This window comes from Physeter macrocephalus, chromosome 9 (genome assembly GCF_002837175.3).
Source record: "Physeter macrocephalus isolate SW-GA chromosome 9, ASM283717v5, whole genome shotgun sequence".
Classification (NCBI taxonomy): Eukaryota; Metazoa; Chordata; class Mammalia; order Artiodactyla; family Physeteridae; genus Physeter; species Physeter macrocephalus.
Window position 1 is genome coordinate 17,874,353 of NC_041222.1, and position 18,419 is coordinate 17,892,771.

The 18,419-nt window shown below is 37.7% G+C and overlaps 1 long non-coding RNA gene and 1 other non-coding gene across 2 annotated transcripts; both read right to left on the bottom strand.

Annotated features, from left to right (window-relative positions):
* Positions 1-2,656: 2,656 nt before the first annotated feature.
* On the bottom strand, positions 2,657-18,052 carry LOC129392388 (uncharacterized). The gene is made up of 3 exons (XR_008618154.1): positions 17,964-18,052; positions 3,942-4,044; positions 2,657-2,722 (listed from the first exon to the last, which is right to left on the bottom strand). It is a non-coding gene; the product is annotated as an uncharacterized lncRNA (long non-coding RNA).
* TRNAE-CUC (transfer RNA glutamic acid (anticodon CUC)) lies at positions 9,716-9,788 on the bottom strand. Its single transcript has one exon. It is a non-coding gene; the product is annotated as a tRNA-Glu (tRNA).
* Positions 18,053-18,419: the final 367 nt, after the last annotated feature.

An 18,419-nucleotide genomic window follows, 5' to 3' on the forward strand; every position in this document is an offset into this window, starting at 1 on the left:
TTTCAAACATAAAGTCTTTTGTTCACTCAGAAAAAAAAAAAAAAAAAAAGCATCCTTCCTTTACCCAAGTAACTGAAAGGTCACCTTTATTGCACACTACAATTTTGCATGTAGTGACATAATGTTCTAGACTATCCATTTGTTTCCATTTATCTGTCTACATTAGGAGCTGTGTGTCAGTTTTATTCTTGGTTCTTATATATTCTTTTATTATCAGGTTTACCCCTTTAAACTGAAAAAGATCCCAGTATTGTTTAGATTTTATTAAATATTTGAGTGAAATTTCTCTATACATAACTCAGTCCAAATTCCCTCAAGAAAGTACACAGGTTACTGTTTAGCTCATGCCCCCAAATGGTGGCTTTATCATTTCACAAAATTATAGGCACATTAGTGGATTAAAAATTCATTCAGGGCTTCCCTGGTGGCGCAGTGGTTGCGCGTCCGCCCGCCGATGCAGGGGAACCGGGTTCGCGCCCCGGTCTGGGAGGATCCCACGTGCCGCGGAGCAGCTGCGCCCGTGAGCCATGGCCGCTGAGCCTGTGCGTCCGGAGCCTGTGCTCCGCAACGGGAGAGGCCACAACAGTGAGAGGCCCGCATACCACAAAAACAAAAAAACAAACAAACAAAAAATTCATTCAAAACTTTACATCAGCTTTTTCCTTAATATAGTTAGGTTCAGTACTCTGAGTCTAATGTCTTACACTACTCTTCACCATTCAACTTTGTTTCATCTCACTAAGAAATCAGTTAATTGGGACTTCCCTGGTGGCGCAGTGGTTAAGAGTCCGTCTGCCAATCCAGGGGACACGGGTTTGATCCCTGGTTAGGAAACTAGATCCCACATACATGCCGCGAGCCACAACTAAGGAGCCCTCGAGCCACAACTAAGAAGCCCCCCTGCCACCACTAAGACCTGGTGCAACCAAATAAATAAACATTTAAAAAAATCAGTTAATCAACTGTACTTCAGTAAAATTTTTTTTAAAAAGACCAAAAAAAAGAAATCAGTTAAGGTAATAGAGCAGTGACTTCAAACTTCATAAAGCAAAGAGGAACAAAAAAATTCAATTAATGCAGTAAAAGAAAAATATAAGAAAAAAGGTATAAACAAACAAGAAGAAATGAAAAGAGAAGACACAAAGACAATGTTAGAAATAAAATGTCAGAAATAAAGCCATTTGGTTAATATATTCATGTCCATTTTCAGAATAAATGTTAATGGATGAAGTTTCTCTATTAAGATATAGAAACTCTCATACAAATAAACCAAAGAAATAACCATAAACTTTAATCAAATTTATTAAATGGGTTGTACAATTCCTCTATATCCTTTTTTTAATCTGAGGGTCACAGAATCTGTCAGTTTGTGGAAAGAGGTGTTAAACAATATGATAGTCTAAGAAACAGAAAAGGCAAACAGCTATTTAAATAGGTCATAAATAAAAGTAAGTGACCAGAAATTTTTGAAAATCAAAAGGAGTAATCAGAAATCAGGTAAGTACTATCAAAAAGAAAGCAGGAGAAAACATGGTAATAGTAGACAAAATAAAATTCGAGACCAAAAATACTAAATTGAAAAAAAAAATTTTAGTTGATAAAAGGAATAATTTATCATTTTTTGTACCTGATAATACAGCTTTAAAATATATGAAGTATAATCTGTCATATCTACAAAAAGCAAGTTTACAAAACTATAATAATTGTAGATTTTTGACATGCCTCAACAAAAATGACAAATTGGGCTTCCCTGGTGGCACAGTGGTTGAGAATCTGCCTGCCGATGCAGGGGACGCGGGTTCATGCCCCGGTCTGGGAAGATCCCACATGCCGCAGAGCGGCTGGGCCCGTGAGCCGTGGCCACTGAGCCTGTGCCTCCGCAGCCTGTGCTCTGCAACGGGAGGGGCCACAACAGTGAGAGGCCCGTGTACTAAAAAAAAAAAAAAAAAAAAGAGAGACAAATTAAATGGCCCCCAAATACAAAAGGATATAGAGGAATTGAATACATATTCATTAAACTTGGTCATAGATATATGTATAGAACTGTGTGCCTGATATTCTTTTCCAGTACCCATAGAACATTTACAAAAATTGGCCAGTCATTCAGCCACAAAAATAAAAGCTCTAAAAACTCAATAAATATTGAAAGAATAAAGATCAGAATGCAATAAAACTATAAATAAACTCCAAAGGACAGAAACATACACATACACAAACTATATACTATAAAACTTTCATAATAACTTTTGGTTAAAAAGAAAACCAAACTGAAATATAGACTATTTTAAATAGCAACAATAGAGAAAAAACAAGATACCAAAACTTACGACCCAGTTGTAGTCAAATAGAAATTAATATCACTAAATGTATTAATTAGAAAACAAAATATTTAAAATCCACAAATACTCAATTGAAAGAGCTAAAAATAATTTTTTTAAGTAGAAAACATTGAGTGCTAAAGCGGAATTCTATGAAAATTAACAAGTAAACTTTACCAATTAAACTATCAACCAAAAATCAGATAAGTCAGATGAAAAAGAAAACACAAATGCATAATATTAAGATAAGGAAAGAGACATAACTACAGACACAGAAGAGATTTTAAAGTTATAAGAATATTATAGGGAATTTCCTGGCAGTCCAGTGGTTAGGACTGCACGCTTCCACTGCAGGGGGCACGGTTTCAATCCCTGGTTGGGGAACTAAGATCCCGCATGCCTCGCTGTGCAGACAAAAAAAAAAAAGAATGTTGTATCAATAAAATTAAAATTCTCAGGTGAAAAGGATAATTTTCCAAAAATCTATATAGTAATGAAAATTGACTCAAAAGGAAGAAGAAAAGAAAAATGACCAATTATCACATGAAAAGAAAAAACAGCTAAATCCCCAAACCCCACACTAGAGTACTAGGTAAATTCTAGTACACCTTATAGAAACTGATAATTCCTGTTTATAAAATATATGTATGTATTTATGTATTTATCTTTAAACTCATTATAAAGTAATAGATATTCACAGAAAATTTTTTTAAATGCAGAAATTTTAAACATAAAAGTCCTAGGCTATTTAAAGAGTTTATACTCATTCTTTGTGTCTAGTGTTACTCTGTCAGCCCACAATCCAACAAAGAAAACCAAATACATCAAATTTTATAAGAATATGACTTGTAAATATAGATGCAAAGCTGCAGTATAAAATGTTTTATATAAAATCCAACAGCATATGAAAGAAATGATTCACCATGAGTAAATAAGGTTATCCTAGAAAAGCAAGGATGTTCAAAACCAGGATATCTGTTGATAATAATGCATTACATTAACTGAACACAGTAGAATTATGATGTGATAAACTTGATAGATGCCAAACTGTAGTTGATAAAATTTAATACCTATTTCTGATTTGAAAAAAGCAAAAAAGAAAAACAAAATTGAATTTTTATTAATCCATGACTAGAATGATATTTTTAAATATTATCAGGTTATGTTTTAAAAAATACAGCAAAATCTTGCTACTGAAATATGAGAAGCATTCCCATTAAGGTCAGGAATTGAAAAGGAAAATACCTCTTATCCACGGATACAATTCAACATTTTCACTAAGGTCTCAGCTTTTGAAATAATTCAAGAAATAGTAAGAATAAGTATTAGAAATATGTCATTAGAAATAATGACAGTTTTGCAAACTGTCATTATTTGCAATTGCAAATTAGGAACTCTCAAACCAACCTCTTAAAAATTAGTAGAACTCAGAATTCTGTAGGGAAACATACAAAAATCAATAGTTTTCCCATACTCCAGTGATATCTAAATGGATATGGATGCTTTCAGCTTCAGTTAGAGGATGTTGAATTAATTGAGGTTTAAACCTTTTTTGCTAAAAAGGGAATGTGGAAGAAAGCAGTTGACTGGTATGTTCAGTGGCCCAATAACTTCTTCAAGTACCTAGGCAGTTTTCTTCCTTCTGCCCCATCGTCTCAAGTTGTTGCCTTTTCTTCTTCACATTTGTGGCCTCATGGCTTGTGGCTATCCCAGTCAGGTGTCATTCCTGCTCATCAGCCGTGAAAATGGAAAGAAAGGAGAGCAGAAGCAAAGAGGCTTTACTTGTATCAAGGAGTAAAAAGTATCATAATTTCCCTATCACACATTGTGTAATACTAGGTAATATGGTCAGCCTTGGTGGCAAGGGTGCCAGGGAATGTGAGCATGTAGCAAAAGTCACAATCATTTGGATTGCCATGACTGGTTTAGACCAAAGATGGATGATTCATCCTCTGGGAATGGGCACATTGCTGATCCCAGGTAAAAGTAGGATTCTGTTAGCAAGGGAGAAGTGATCAGAGAGCTACTCGGTAGATGCCTCCCAGAGTATGTCACTATACCAAGTAGAAAATATGATGGGGATAGGAGATCCCAATCACTCAAATGAAAAGTTAAAAAAAAAAAAAAAATCATGGGACTTCCCTGGTGGCGCAGTGGTTAAGAATCCACCTGCCAATGCAAGGGACCCAGGTTCAAGCCCTGGTCCGGGAAGATCCCACATGCCACGGAGCAACTAAGCCCGTGTGCCACAACTACTGACCCTGTGCTCTAGAGCCTGCAAGCCACAACTACTGAGCCCGCATGCCACAACTACTGAAGCCCGCACGCCTAGAGCCCGTGCTCCGCAACAAGAGAAGCCACTGCAATGAGCAGCCCGGGCACCGCAATGAAGAGTAGCCCCTGCTCGCCACAGCTAGAGAAAGTCCACGCACAGCAGCAAAGGCCCAATGCAGCCAAAACTAAATTAATTAATTAATTAATTTAAAAAAATCATAACGGGGGAGGGATGGATTGGGAGTTTGGGACTAGCAGATGCAAACTATTGTATATAGAATGGATACACAGCAAGGTCCAGCTGTATAGGACAGGGGACTCTAGTCAATACTCTGTGATAAACCATACTGGAAAAGAATATGAAAAAAGAATGTGTGTATATATATATATATGTATACCTGAATCACTTTGCTGTATATAGAAATTAACACAACATTGTAAATCAACTATACTTCAACAAAATAAATTTTAAAAAATTCATAACATATCTAGAATAAATAAGCAATGAAATATATAAAACCTATATGATGATATTTAGAAATTTTACTAAAATACTTTATAAGACGTGGAAAAAATGGAGACACATCACATTCTTATATGAAAAGCCTCAATATGGTAAAATTTGATTCTCTATATAATAATATACAAATTTGTAGTAGTCCAAAACAAAATGGCCTTTTCTTTTTTAACTGGATAACTGATTCTAAAGTTTATCTATAAGAAGACATTATTTAAAAAATAAGACTAGGGCTTCCCTGGTGGCACAGTGGTTGAGAGTCCGCCTGCCGATGCAGGGGACACGGGTTCGTGCCCCGGTCCGGGAAGATCCCACATGCCGCGGAGCGGCTGGGCCCGTGAGCCATGGCCGCTGGGCCTGCGCGTCCGGAGCCTGTGCTCCGCAACGGGAGAGGCCACAACAGTGAGAGGCCCGCGTACCGCAAAAAAAATAAAAAAATAAAAAATAATACTAGCTAGAAGCTTAACTCCTCATCATATCTCAAAACCGATTATACCAATACATTGACAAAAACAGTGTGGTATTGGCACAAGAATAGAATACAAATAGTAGAGTACAGAATGGAGCACAATAAAGAATGCAAAGTCTGAAACCACCTATATACACATGAGGATTAGAGTATAATGAATTTAGTATTTCAAATCAGTTGGAAATAATTGATTATTTTAGATTTAATTTTGGAAAAATGTCTCCACTTGGGAAGAAATAATTATAGTCCTTTCTCACACCATGTACAAAAATAAATTCCAGATGGATTAAAATTATAAGAACAGAAAAACAAAACTGTAACATACTGGAGTCATGGAGGAATATTTTTGTAATCGTGGGTGTGAAAAGATTTTCTAAAATGACATAGATTGACCAGTTAATCTACATAGTAAATTCCGTAGGTGAAGAAAGTTAAAAGACAAATGACAGACCTGGAGAAGATATTTACCACATATATAACAAAGGATAAATTAATTTGTAAAGAGTTGCAATGATTCAATAAGAAAAAGACAATCTACATTTTTCAAATGAACATAGGATATCATCAGGCACAGAAGACGTATGAAAAGGGCAAAATACATATTAAAAAGACATCTATAATAAGTATGGAAGTGAAAATTATAATAATGGTAAAATATAATGATAAAATAATATAAAAGTGAATAAAATCATTAATCAGATCATCAATATATTTTGAAAATTGATACTATTCAGTGTTGATGTGTATATACAAGTACTAAGTTTGTGGAAATGTAAACCTGTACAGTGGTTTGGTGGACAATAGGGTGATATCTATCAAAATTAAAAATATTCATACTTTCTAACCCAAAAACTATACTTCTAAGAATCCAACCTATAGAAATATTTGCATATGTGCACAAAGGTATTTATTGTAGTATTGTTTCTAATAGAAGAAATCTGAAGCTACTTAAATGCCCAACAATTGTAGAATTATTTCATAAATTATAGCATGTAAATTTGCACTATTAACAAGTTTTTATGTTTTCATCACAATTAAGATAGATCTGCTTGTATTGACATGGCAAGATCTTCAAGGTATATAATGAAATGAAAAAAATTGCCATATTTATTTTTTAAAGCTAATTTTAATATTACATTATTACATTATACATTATATTTATCTTAGAAATGTTATGTTTATATATTATATCATATAAGCATTCAAATGCATAGAACAGCATCTAATAGGATGCTTTCACAGATGATTTCTTATAGATTGGGGAATATTAATGCAGGGAATAGGGGGAGAAAAATTATCTCTAAGGGGGCTTCAGTATTTTAGTCTGTGCATTTCTAACTGCTCAAATTTTTCAAAATAAGCACGTATCATGTTGCTTTTGCAATTAAAAATATTTTAAAAGGGACAGCTTAGTATTTGGATAAAACAGACTGAGGTTCAAATCCCATATTTATCACCTAATAGCTGTGTGACTTGAATATTTTTAAGTTCTTAGAGACTCAATTTCTTTATCTACAAATTAGGTAAAATAATACTTACTTAATAATTGCATGAACAGATCAAATGAGATTATGTATGAAAAACACCTGGCTCATAGTGGGTGCTCAACAAGTAAGTGTTGGTTTCTTAAATGGCTGAGGTTAGAGTTAAGTAAATTATAGTCTTTATCGTTTGCTTTTCTTACCTGGGGTTACAGGAAGCATACTTTGATCAAGCAGATTGGATCAAGCATTTGTACTTGAAATTTTCATTGAAAGATGGCAGATATGGTCTACGTTTTGAGATAAATTAAATATTTAATTGTTTGATCATTCATTCATTTATACAGTGAATATAGTGTTATTGACTCTACGTCAGCCAGTGTGCAAGGTACTTGGAGGTGTGAAGATGAAGAAGAGATCATCCTTTCTACTATGGAGATTGAGGTTTGCTTTAATTTAATGCTTTCAGTTTAGTGAGATAAGTCCAATTCCAGAGACATTTGTAAAACGCTAAGGATATAAAAAAGAAGAGTGCTGAGAAATCACAGAATCAGAGAATTTTTGAATTGAGCAAGACCAAGGGGTCATTTATTCAACTTCTCATCCAGTGCAAGAATCCCTTCCACCACATTTTTGGAAGACTGTAAAACAGTTTCTGCCAACATAATAATTATGATTTATTGAATGTTTACTATTGTTCCTGACACTGTCCTAACTCTTCACAAACATTCTCTCAACTTAAACATCACAACAAAACTGAAAGCTGGTTACCATTATTCATAATTTATGGGCAGAAACTAAGACCACAAGAGGTTAAGTAATTTGTCTGAGGTCACACACCTAATTCACGGAGCTGAAATTTGAACCCAGGTCAGCCTCATCCCAGAGCCTATGTTCTTAATTTGAACCACTACACCCTACTGTCTTCACAGTTGGGACCTTTCCAATGATAAGACACTCAATATATCGAAAGACTCTTGTTTCACGTCTTGTACAGTTCTTCCCTATATAATGTTGGCATCTGTCTTCCTGGAGCATCAGTTACATACCTCAATGAGCATCAAATAACACCTCCAGTGTAATTGGACTTACCACAAATGCAAAAATGTTTAAGACATGGTTTCTACCCTCACACAGTTTATACTCTTGCTTTTTCTATTTGGAGGAGTGCAGAATGTCACCTGCTCTTCTACCAGGGAGCCTTCCAAAAGTCTGAAAACAATCCATTCTTCACCCCTTCCAAAAAACATTCCACCTCTCACTGAATTTTTTGTTGTTGTTCCACATTGAATATCTTCAGTTCTTTCAACTGTTGCTATATTTCCAGAGCCTCTCCATCTCAATTTTCTTTCTCCAGATATGTACCTGATACTGTCTTTAAAAGACAGGGTTTTGAACCAAAACAGTGAAGTTAATGCTATGGTAGTACAGAGGAAATTTAGCTGACTTTTATTTAAATGTCAACTTCTATTAATATTTGCACTAGTGTCTCTAGCTTTTTTTTTTTTTTTTTTTTTTTTTTTTTTTGTGGTATGCGGGCCTCCCTCTGCTGTGGCCTCTCCCGTTGCGGAGCACAGGCTCCGGACGCGCAGGCTCAGCGGCCATGGCTCACGGGCCCAGCCGCTCCGCGGCATGCGGGATCCTCCCGGACCGGGGCACGAACCCGTGTCCCCTGCATCGGCAGGCGGATTCTCAACCACTGCGCCACCAGGGAAGCCCTCTCTAGCTTTTGATTGCAATCATGTTATTTACTTATATTAAGTCACGTTAATACCACTCAGCGCCCCCTCACTTTTTTTTTTTATTGTTTGAACAAGTAATAGTCTATCCAGGTCTTGGTTTTCTCCTTCGTTTTACTTGTGAAACAAACTTTTTAATTCTTAAATCAAGACTATTGTTATCCCTATTAAGTACAATCTTTTAAATTGGTTTACCATTTCAGACTACCCAACTTTTTCTCAGTCTTGATATTGTTTTCCATTTTATTAGATATCTTTCCCAGCTTTACAGAATTCTCAATCCACAAAGCCCAATGTTTTTGTGATTTCTTTGAAAGATCAAGGCAAAGGAGGGAGTTTTGAACTGTGCTACTAATTACCTCTTCCAAGTTGGAATAGATTCATTAATCAATCCTCCTTTGTTATTATTGTTCAATCAGGGATGAAGTCACATAGCTAAGTTAGTATCTGACTTACATAGTAAGAGAAACAGATTGTTATACGTGCTCAGATAGCATACAGACATGCGTGGCATAGGCTCCTACGTGTGTTTGGGGAAGGTCCAAACAGGTAGAACACATGATCAGTGACATGGCGTTCAGCAGATAAAGGCAAAACAAGTTTTTAGTTTTTTGTTCATTTTTATTTTCTAAACACTTAAGAGAGCCATTACTTGTGTGGATTCATCTGTAGCCTCTCAATAGGCTAGAGGGACAATGTCAGATCCTGATTGGTTGAAAGTAGTTCTAGAAAAGCAAAAGTAATGTCCTTTATATTGACATGTTTCTCGTGGTCTGACCTCCTCCAGGATAACCCAGAGAACTTAGAGAAAAAGATATACTACTTGTGCTTCAGCCAATCCCCTATTAATATCGTTGCTTGCCACCATGTTTGGTTTTGTTTTTTTTGGCCGCACCACATGGCTTGTGGGATCTTAGTTCCCCAACCAGGGATTGAACCTGGGGCCCTGGCAGTGAGAGCACCAAGTCCTAACCACTGGACCACTAGGGAGTTCTTGCCACCACATTTTTTATTTGTTTGGAATAGCTGAGCTCTTGAATGAGAACCTGGACTTCAGGTGGTCTGTGCTGCAAATTACAGGCATATCTGTGTGGATAAGCTCTCTGTAGAAAGTTAAGAAACCTTACTAAGATATGTATCTATCATCTCTTTAATAAAGGCGCATTGCTTATCAGGGAGAAATATAGCTTCTTGAGATATGGTAGTAGTTCACTGGACAAACTTATGAATAATTTCACTTTAATGAGATATTCACATAGACGTGCACTATTAAAACATTAAAAAGTATTAATATTTATTTTAGCTAGATGAAATCTTTTTTGGTACTAGGTGGATCAAAATAATAAGTTTTAAAATAAAAAGAAGAAAGAATGCTATTTAAAATATTTATATTTTAATAATTTTCTTTCTGTCATTTTCTACACAGCCGAAACTTGAAGATTTTCCAGTTATTTCTAGATACAAAAATGCGAGCAGAGTGTTATGCCTTCTTATATTAATCAAGCCATATTTTATTACTCAAAATATGTGATAAATATTGTTAAAGAATAATCTCTCACCCACTGCATATTTTCCCCCAATCTAGCAAGTGCTTAAGAAAAAAAAAAACACTTGACCATTTGCACAAGACTTAGTTCACAGTGTAAGAAGAAACAAAGTCCAATCTACTACTAGGTGCTGTGACCAATGTGACCACCATCACATTTGCACTGTCCTCAACAACAAATGCCCATATTCCCTTGGCCCACATCAGGGTTTACCTGCAGCTGTTTTGGCCATTTCTTAGGCATGCAAACAGTTTCCTACCGCAAGTACCCATGCTTCTGTTTCCCTGCCTAGGGACTTCTGCTAGCACCACAGGACATGCACAGGGCAACCCAGGAAATGCAATTTTCAATCAATGAGTCTATAAATAACCACCCCAGTTTGACCCTCTTGACAATGCTGAAGCATATTGTGCATGCTTCCTCAGAAGGTCTCCATTCAATTGAACCAGTTGCCCATAACAATGACATGCTCATTAATACACCTATTGTCTTCTCTCAAATCCTTGTCTCAGGGTCTACTTTGGGGGAAACACATCCTCCTTCACCATTTCTATTGAACTGTCAGTGAACTTGATTATATTAGCAACTCCCAGAGTGGGAAAGAATCCTATCTGTAACTCAGGTAAGATAACAATGGAGCAGAGGGAAGATGGTCTTATGGAAAAAGCATGGAAGTTAGAACAAAATCTAACCAAGACCTCAAGTCAAATCTCAGCTCTCAATGGTCTCAATCTTTCTATCAGCAGATTGCTTTCTCCTTGAACATGCTCTTCAATTGACCTGTGAGATTGCCCTCTTGATTCTCTTCCAGTCTCACAAGCCATACACTCTCAGTCTCCTTTGCCTGACCCTCTTCATTTTCCTACTTCTGTTGGTTGGAGGGATCTAAGCTCAGTCTCTAGACCCCTCCCTTGTCTATTTAAACCCACTCCCAATGTACTTTCACCCAGTTGTGTGTTTCAGGTTCCATAAATATATGGTGACTCCAAACCTTACATCTTTGCCTAAACCTCTCCTCTGCACTCCAGAACACTGATGTCCAAGTGCATATTCAACATCTCTGCTTGGATGTCTAATAGGCATCAAACTTAATACTTCAGAACTGAATCCTTGATTTCCACTTCACCCTGTCCTCTCCGATGGTAAATGGCAGTTCCATTTTCCCCCAAACTCCTGAATCATGTTTAACTCATTACTGTCTCACACAGTATGGTATCCATCATCAAATCCTATCCTTCTATTTCAAACTATGTCCTTAATGTAGCCATCCCTTACCTCCTCTACTGCTAATCTGGGCCAAGGCACCATCATCTCTTGACTGGATGATATCAATAGCCTTCTGACCAACCTCTCTGCTTCTACCCTTGACCTCTTAAAGTTTATTTTGAGTGGCCCTTTTAAAACATTGTCAGATCTAGTGACTGATATGCTGTGGTATCCCAACTCATACAGAATAAAATCCAAAGTATATTGGATCATCTCGGACTCTAGGGTCTGATATGACCTTGTCTCCACTACCCTTTTGGCTGTAATTTTTACTACCCTCTTTCTTGCTCAGGCTGCTTCAGCCACACTGGCCTCCTCTCTCTTACTTGATTCTTGGCACTTGCTGTTCTCTCTCCCTGGAATTTTCTGCAATCATGTATCCTCAGGGACACATTCTCTTCACCTAGATCTCTACTAAAATGTCACCTTATTGAGATGATTTACCCCACCACTCTATCACATCCACTTCACACATAAATACATACCTATCCATACATACACTGTCCATCTCTGCTAGCACCATCTGACGTATTACACATTTCTTTATTTGTACATTATCCTTCTCTCCCAACTAGAACATGAGTTCTTTGAGATCAGGGATTTTGATTTGTTCCCTGTTGAATACCCAGCACCCACCACAGTTTTTGGCACGAAAAGGCACCCAACACATATACTGTGAATGATGTAATAAGCCAGCTATAAATCAGGGAAGGTTGGTCTACAAGATCTCCTATCTCCCTCTCACTCAAATACTACATGATCTTAGTTGACTCTGAAAGTATAGAATATGCGCTGTAACTTGTTTAATTAGACAAAAAACTTGTTTTTCACTCTCATTATTAATCTCCAAAACTTGCCTGTTACTCACATTTCTCTATTCATGGAGGAATATCTGTTGGAATGTTTAAGTTAAATTGATTTTATAAGTTTATATACCTATCTAAAAGCACTTTAGACCAACACAGTGGGGTTTTTTCTTCCTACTTTGATTATATTTTCTGTAAGCATTCCAATTTTCCCCAGGTACATTGTTTTCCCAGTAGGATTTGGATTTAGAAGCAAAAAGGAGTCAGAATTCCTCTTCCAATCATGAACTGGCCCTTCTTCCTAAACATTTCCACCCACCAATATTCTACTTTTAGAAAATCAAGAGGGAAAGACAATAATACCAATTTTGCATCTATCCAATTAACCCAAGACATGGAGTCCTTTTCTTTTGGGCCACACTGTGAGGCATGCGGGATCTTAGTTCCCTGACCAGGGATCGAACCTGTGCCCCCTGCATTGGGAGCACAGAATCTTAACCACTGGACTACCAGGGATGTCCCTGGAGTCTCATTCTTTCTTCTTCTCTACATAAACCAATAGGTGTTCATTGTCGTATATTTTCTCCACCTGTCTTAACTGATTATTGCTTCATTTCTAATCTGAGAAATTATTTAGAAAATTATAAAATATCTATCTAAAAATTATAAACATGTAGTTGTCTTCTTTTAATTCTTTGCTTAAAGCTGAAATCCAGTTTTTTTTTTCATATTTACCAAAACAATGAAGTCTGATATTTCTTTGACATCTGCCAGAATTAAAACTGGATTTCAGCCTTATACAAACCCTAGTCAATCTTAAGTACAAGTGGTCATTGACTGCTAAACTTTATTTTTTAGGCTCTTTCTTTCCTTAGTGTGATTTTGACCTAGTCATTTCTCTTGTAAATCTTCCTCATCCCTTTTTTTGGTAGTTCAGAAATGCTTTAAAATTATTTGCCAAGCTAGACTGAGATCTTCTTGATTCTTACATTTCCTAAATATCCCACCCTTCACTGTACATTAAAAATGCAGAAAAAAACAAAAATTAAATACATGTTAAAAATGAAGAAACTCGGGGCTTCCCTGGTGGCGCAGAGGTTGAGGGTCCGCCTGCCGATGCAGGGGGCGCGGGTTCGTGCCCCGGTCCGGGAGGATTCCGCGCGCCGCGAAGCAGCTGGGCCCGTGAGCCATGGCTGCTAAGCCTGCGCGTCTGGAGCCTGTGCTCCGCAACGGGAGAGGCCACAACAGTGGGAGGGCCGCGTACCGCAAAAAAAAAAAAAAAAAAAAAAGAAGAAACTGAATAATGATAACACCGGATCTCTTGTGAAAATGGTGGTTCCCTCCTTTTTTTTGAGGATCTTAAGTTATTCCCATTTCTGGTGTAATTTTGGTGTAAAAAGTCACTTATGGAGCCTTCTAGGTAGGTTTCAATGGTCTTTGTGTGTGGATTATCAACAGTGGAAAGGGTGAGAAGAAAGAATAATAACAATGACAAAAAGGAAGATTAAATTCCTTCAATTGATTTGTAAATACCTATTAAGTGCTTGTTCTGTGCTAGGCAATGTGGGAGACAAAGGGAATACAATCGTAAGCAAATCCAGACAACGTCACTGACCTTCTGGAATTTACATTCTAGTGAGTAGAGTAGGAGAGGCTGGCAAGTAGAAGGAAAAATGACTGCACGTGAAAACTGTGAAGTTGCAGCTGTGATCCTTGTTAAGGAGGACAGGACCACCGCAGCTGTTCAGGTTAGGCCTTACCTGAAAGCACCAGGCCAAGGGGTGAGTGATGTCTGAATGAGCCAGCCAGAGCTCTGTCGGCTATTTCCTGCTGGCATCTGGAAGAGGGACAAATTCCAGTAATTCCCACACAGGTGGGACAGGAGGGGCCCAGAAGGAAAGGTTAGTTGAGCCTCAAATATTTGGAGAGGTCATGGAAGGTTTCTTTGAGAAGGAAAAAAACAAACAACACCCAACAAAGTCAGATTTGAAAAAAAGATGAAAAAAAAAAAAGAATTAAGGGGGATAGAAATTATAGTGGGTGGGGAGGACAGTGAGAAGCCCATTCGCTGCGCTGGTAGCAGCTTCTGCAAAGAGTCTGTGCATCGTGCCCTGAAGAAGCTGAAGGATGCTGGACTGGAGTGAAAGATGGAGGAGGTTGGAGAGGTGTTTAGGAGCCAATCATGTAAACTTGAACATGGAGGCTGTATTAAGGGCTGAGTGTTTAAGAGTGGTGTCAGGTGCTGCCCTGTGGAGGGGCAAGGGAAATATAGACCAATTAGAAGGCTATTGAAGTGATGAGCAAGAGACGCTGATAGCACAATCTGGGGTCATGGCGATATCTATAACAACATGTGACAAGGGTGATGAACCTACTCTTTATTGGAAACGTTGTAGAAGTAAAGACTGTATATAGTGAGAAGAATAGAATTCAGAACGCTTAAGACCCAGAGCATGGTTTCCAGCCTTAGAAAACAGAGCAACACTATTAAGATTTGTTTTGTTTTTTGATAATGAAGGCTCTTAGTTTTACGGTCAGGCCACTCAAGATGGCTGTTCTCTTGCTCTCTGTACCTCCCCTGCCCAACCAGTGTCTGTTTCGCCTACACTCTACTCATAGGGCGGACCTTCCTACGTACTTGCCCCCGCCCCAGCTCGTGATTGTTCTTATCAAAGGGGCGGTGAGGGGCGTGCCCCTCTGCTGTTTCCCCTGGTAACTAACGAGCCCAGCTGAGGTCAATTCCCCCCTAACTGGCAATCTGCCTCTCCTCCCCTCCCCCCGCAGCGAAGCCTACCGCCCTGTCCTGCCTGCGGTCTGCCGCGTACGGTGGAGTGTTGCTCCAGGACCTTTCTTCAGACGTGTAAGCCCCGGCCCCATCTGCTAAACTATTGATGTCTCTGTTGCTGACTCTGGGCTCTTTCTTCAGTCTTAAAGCTGGGCAAGTGCAGGCCTTATAGGCCTGCGGGGTGCAGCCCAACATTAGGTAAGATGGATTATATTAATTTTTGGCTCTGTGTGGGTCTCAGATGTGCCCTGAACTTAGCTCCCTAAAATTGTTGCCGTCAGACTTAACTACTTGACCTTTACCTTGTTTGCATAAATGTGAAATGCTGTATGAGCTACTCAATGCAACATAACTGTTTAATGGAAAACTGTTTTAATTATTAGTTTAATAATCTAATTTACTTTAGCAATATAATACTGTTGAATAATTAGTTGTTTCAAAATTCTGGTTATTTTCTTAGGATACAGTTCTGGAGAGAGGGTTTCTGGGTTGTAGAGTATACATATTTCTAAGGCTTTTCGTACACATTGTTAACTTCACCAGAAAATTTTGATGTTTTACGATCTCACTGGCTGTGTAGGAATGTTTGTTTCTCTATACTTGCGCCAACATTGGATGTTTTTATTAAGAAATTAAGCTTTCGGGACTTCCCCGGCGGTCCAGTGGTTAAGACTCTGCCTTCCAATGCAGGAGGCGTGGGTTAGAGCCCTGGTCGGGGAACTAAGATCCCACATGACGTGCGATGCGGCCAAAAACTTAAAAAAAGAAAAGAAAGAAGTTAAGCTTTGCCAATCTTATAGATAAAAGAGAATCTTATTTTAAAAAATATTTCTCTATTACAAGATGTAAATTTTTTTCAAAATTAGTATCCATATGTATTACATTGTGAAATTTTCTTACTGATTTTCAAGGATTCTTTACATTGCAAAGCTCCTTTAACCTTTTTAATAGGATTTAAAACATTGTCATTTCAGCATGTATAATTGTTTTGCTCACATTTAATGAGGAAACTTGTTTGTTTTAAAATTTTAGAAAATGCTTACTAATAATTAAAATCAGGTTGCATTTTTGCATGAGCAAAACTTGCAGACTTTGGTTATTCATTTAGTCTCTATTCTACTTTGTTGCAGCATATTTGAGGGTATAGATTTTTGAATTAGAATTTTATAGGTAGTTGGTCATTATGTTTGTAATAGTGACCTAGAGGCCAATGTTACACTACTAAATATTTAACAATTGGGTCTTTTTGTAGGATTTACTGCTTACTGTGGTGTAAATACTCCCATCACAACTGATTTAAGGTTACCAATGTGAAGTTGCATAATGGACTCTCAAAAACAGCTTTTGAAGTAATGCAGGATTTGTAAATGTCAGCTGAATCATCAGAGTGGTTAAGTTTTTGTTGCACATAATTTTGGTATTAGATATATTTCAAAATTTTTGCAAATTGATATATGGAGGATATTTGATTAATCAAAAAACCCCATTCACCAAATTAGTCAGCGAAATGAAATTTACTTGTCATTTCTCCATTTAAATCAACATATCATGGGAAGTTCTAGGAGTCTTTGAATTTACTAAGAAATAATAAAATATTTTAATTCAAAGTTATTTTCTACCATATCAAATAAGACCCGGCGGGGAGGGTGAAATCATAAGAATTCAGATGAATTCATCTAGAAAAGAATAGGTTAAGGATTGTATGAATACCCATCTTTTTTTTTTTTAAACATCTTTATTGGAGTATAATTGCTTCACCATGGTGTGTTAGTTTCTGCTTTGTAACAAAGTGAATCAGCTATACATATACATATATCCCCGTATCTCCTCCCTCTTGTGTCTCCCTCCCACCCTCTCTATCCCACCCCTCTAGGTGGTCACAAATCACGGAGCTGATCTCCCTGTGCTATGCGGCTGCTTCCCATTAGCTATCTATTTTACATTTGGTAGTGTATATATGTCCATGCCACTCTCTCACTTTGTCCCAGCTTACCCTTCCCCCTCCCCATGTCCTTAAGTCCTTTCTCTATGTCTGTGTAATACTTATCTTCAAATGCCTGAGTGATGATGGTTAAATTAAAATAAAACCACCACAACCACCACACACACACACACACACAGACACAGACACACACTCTTCCCTATTTCCATGGAGTTAAGAACAAGAGAAATTAAATGCTAAAAGAGGAGGGATTTAGCTTGAAGAAAGAAGACTTACCTAGTTGCAAAGATTATCAAGAATGACCTAGTTTTGTTTTCTCCTTTTTCTATATAGCTATTGAAATAATGTAATTTTGTCTCAGATAATTTGGGTGTGATTTTATAATAGCTCTAATGAGTTTCATACATTAAATGTACTACTTTTGTTTTTCTCAGTGAGAGAAAGGGAATGTATTAAGCAAAAGCAACTTGGAATCTGGAGCAACATGGAGCTCTCGAAATCCAAAAGTTTCGAGTGACACTGAGACATGATCACCCTTGTACGGTGGAGAACTCAGTGATTCAGGGAGGAAAGCCTCAAGATGGGTTGTGGGGGAGGGGGGAGAATGGTAACTGGAAAATTCATTAGGTTGCTTTAAAAAGATGAGCTTAACTCTGGCTCAGGATTCACATTTCCCACTTGTGTCTTGTCTTCAGAAATAAAAAAGAGGAAACCACCAATGAGAACATGTGGTATTATAAATCATCCCAGCTGTGGTTAGAAAAATGAGTAAGGGTTCTAAACAGTTTCAAAAGGTCCTTACTAGCCCTTTTCACTCACCTTGAGAAGAACCATAGAAGTAAGAAAACAAAAGGATCTCTTTTTCTTTCCATACACCAGTCATCAGCAGTGTTCTCTTTGGGCTCCTGGCATCTGGGTCCAGTTGCTGGGTTACAGGCAAATATAATCAAAACAAACACTGAAAGGTACTCTTTTGGCTCTTAACATGTTGGAAAGGTCTTCTGCCTTCCATCCTCTAGGCTGGCCAATTCTCAATGCAAAAGTGACTTTCCCATTTGCTGTCATCCTTTCCTTTTCTTCCTGTAGGACAACTCCTGATTATAAACTTGTTGTGGAGTAGAAGCTTTTAATTAGGAGGCCATTAGACCTTTAGACCTTTTCTCCAACTTCCTGTTCAGTAGTACCAGGAATTCCAGTCCCTACCACCCTTCCCTGTCCTCTGAGAGCTGGTAGGCCGGAGAGGCTCTTCCATGGCAGTATTAACCCTTTGCTCCC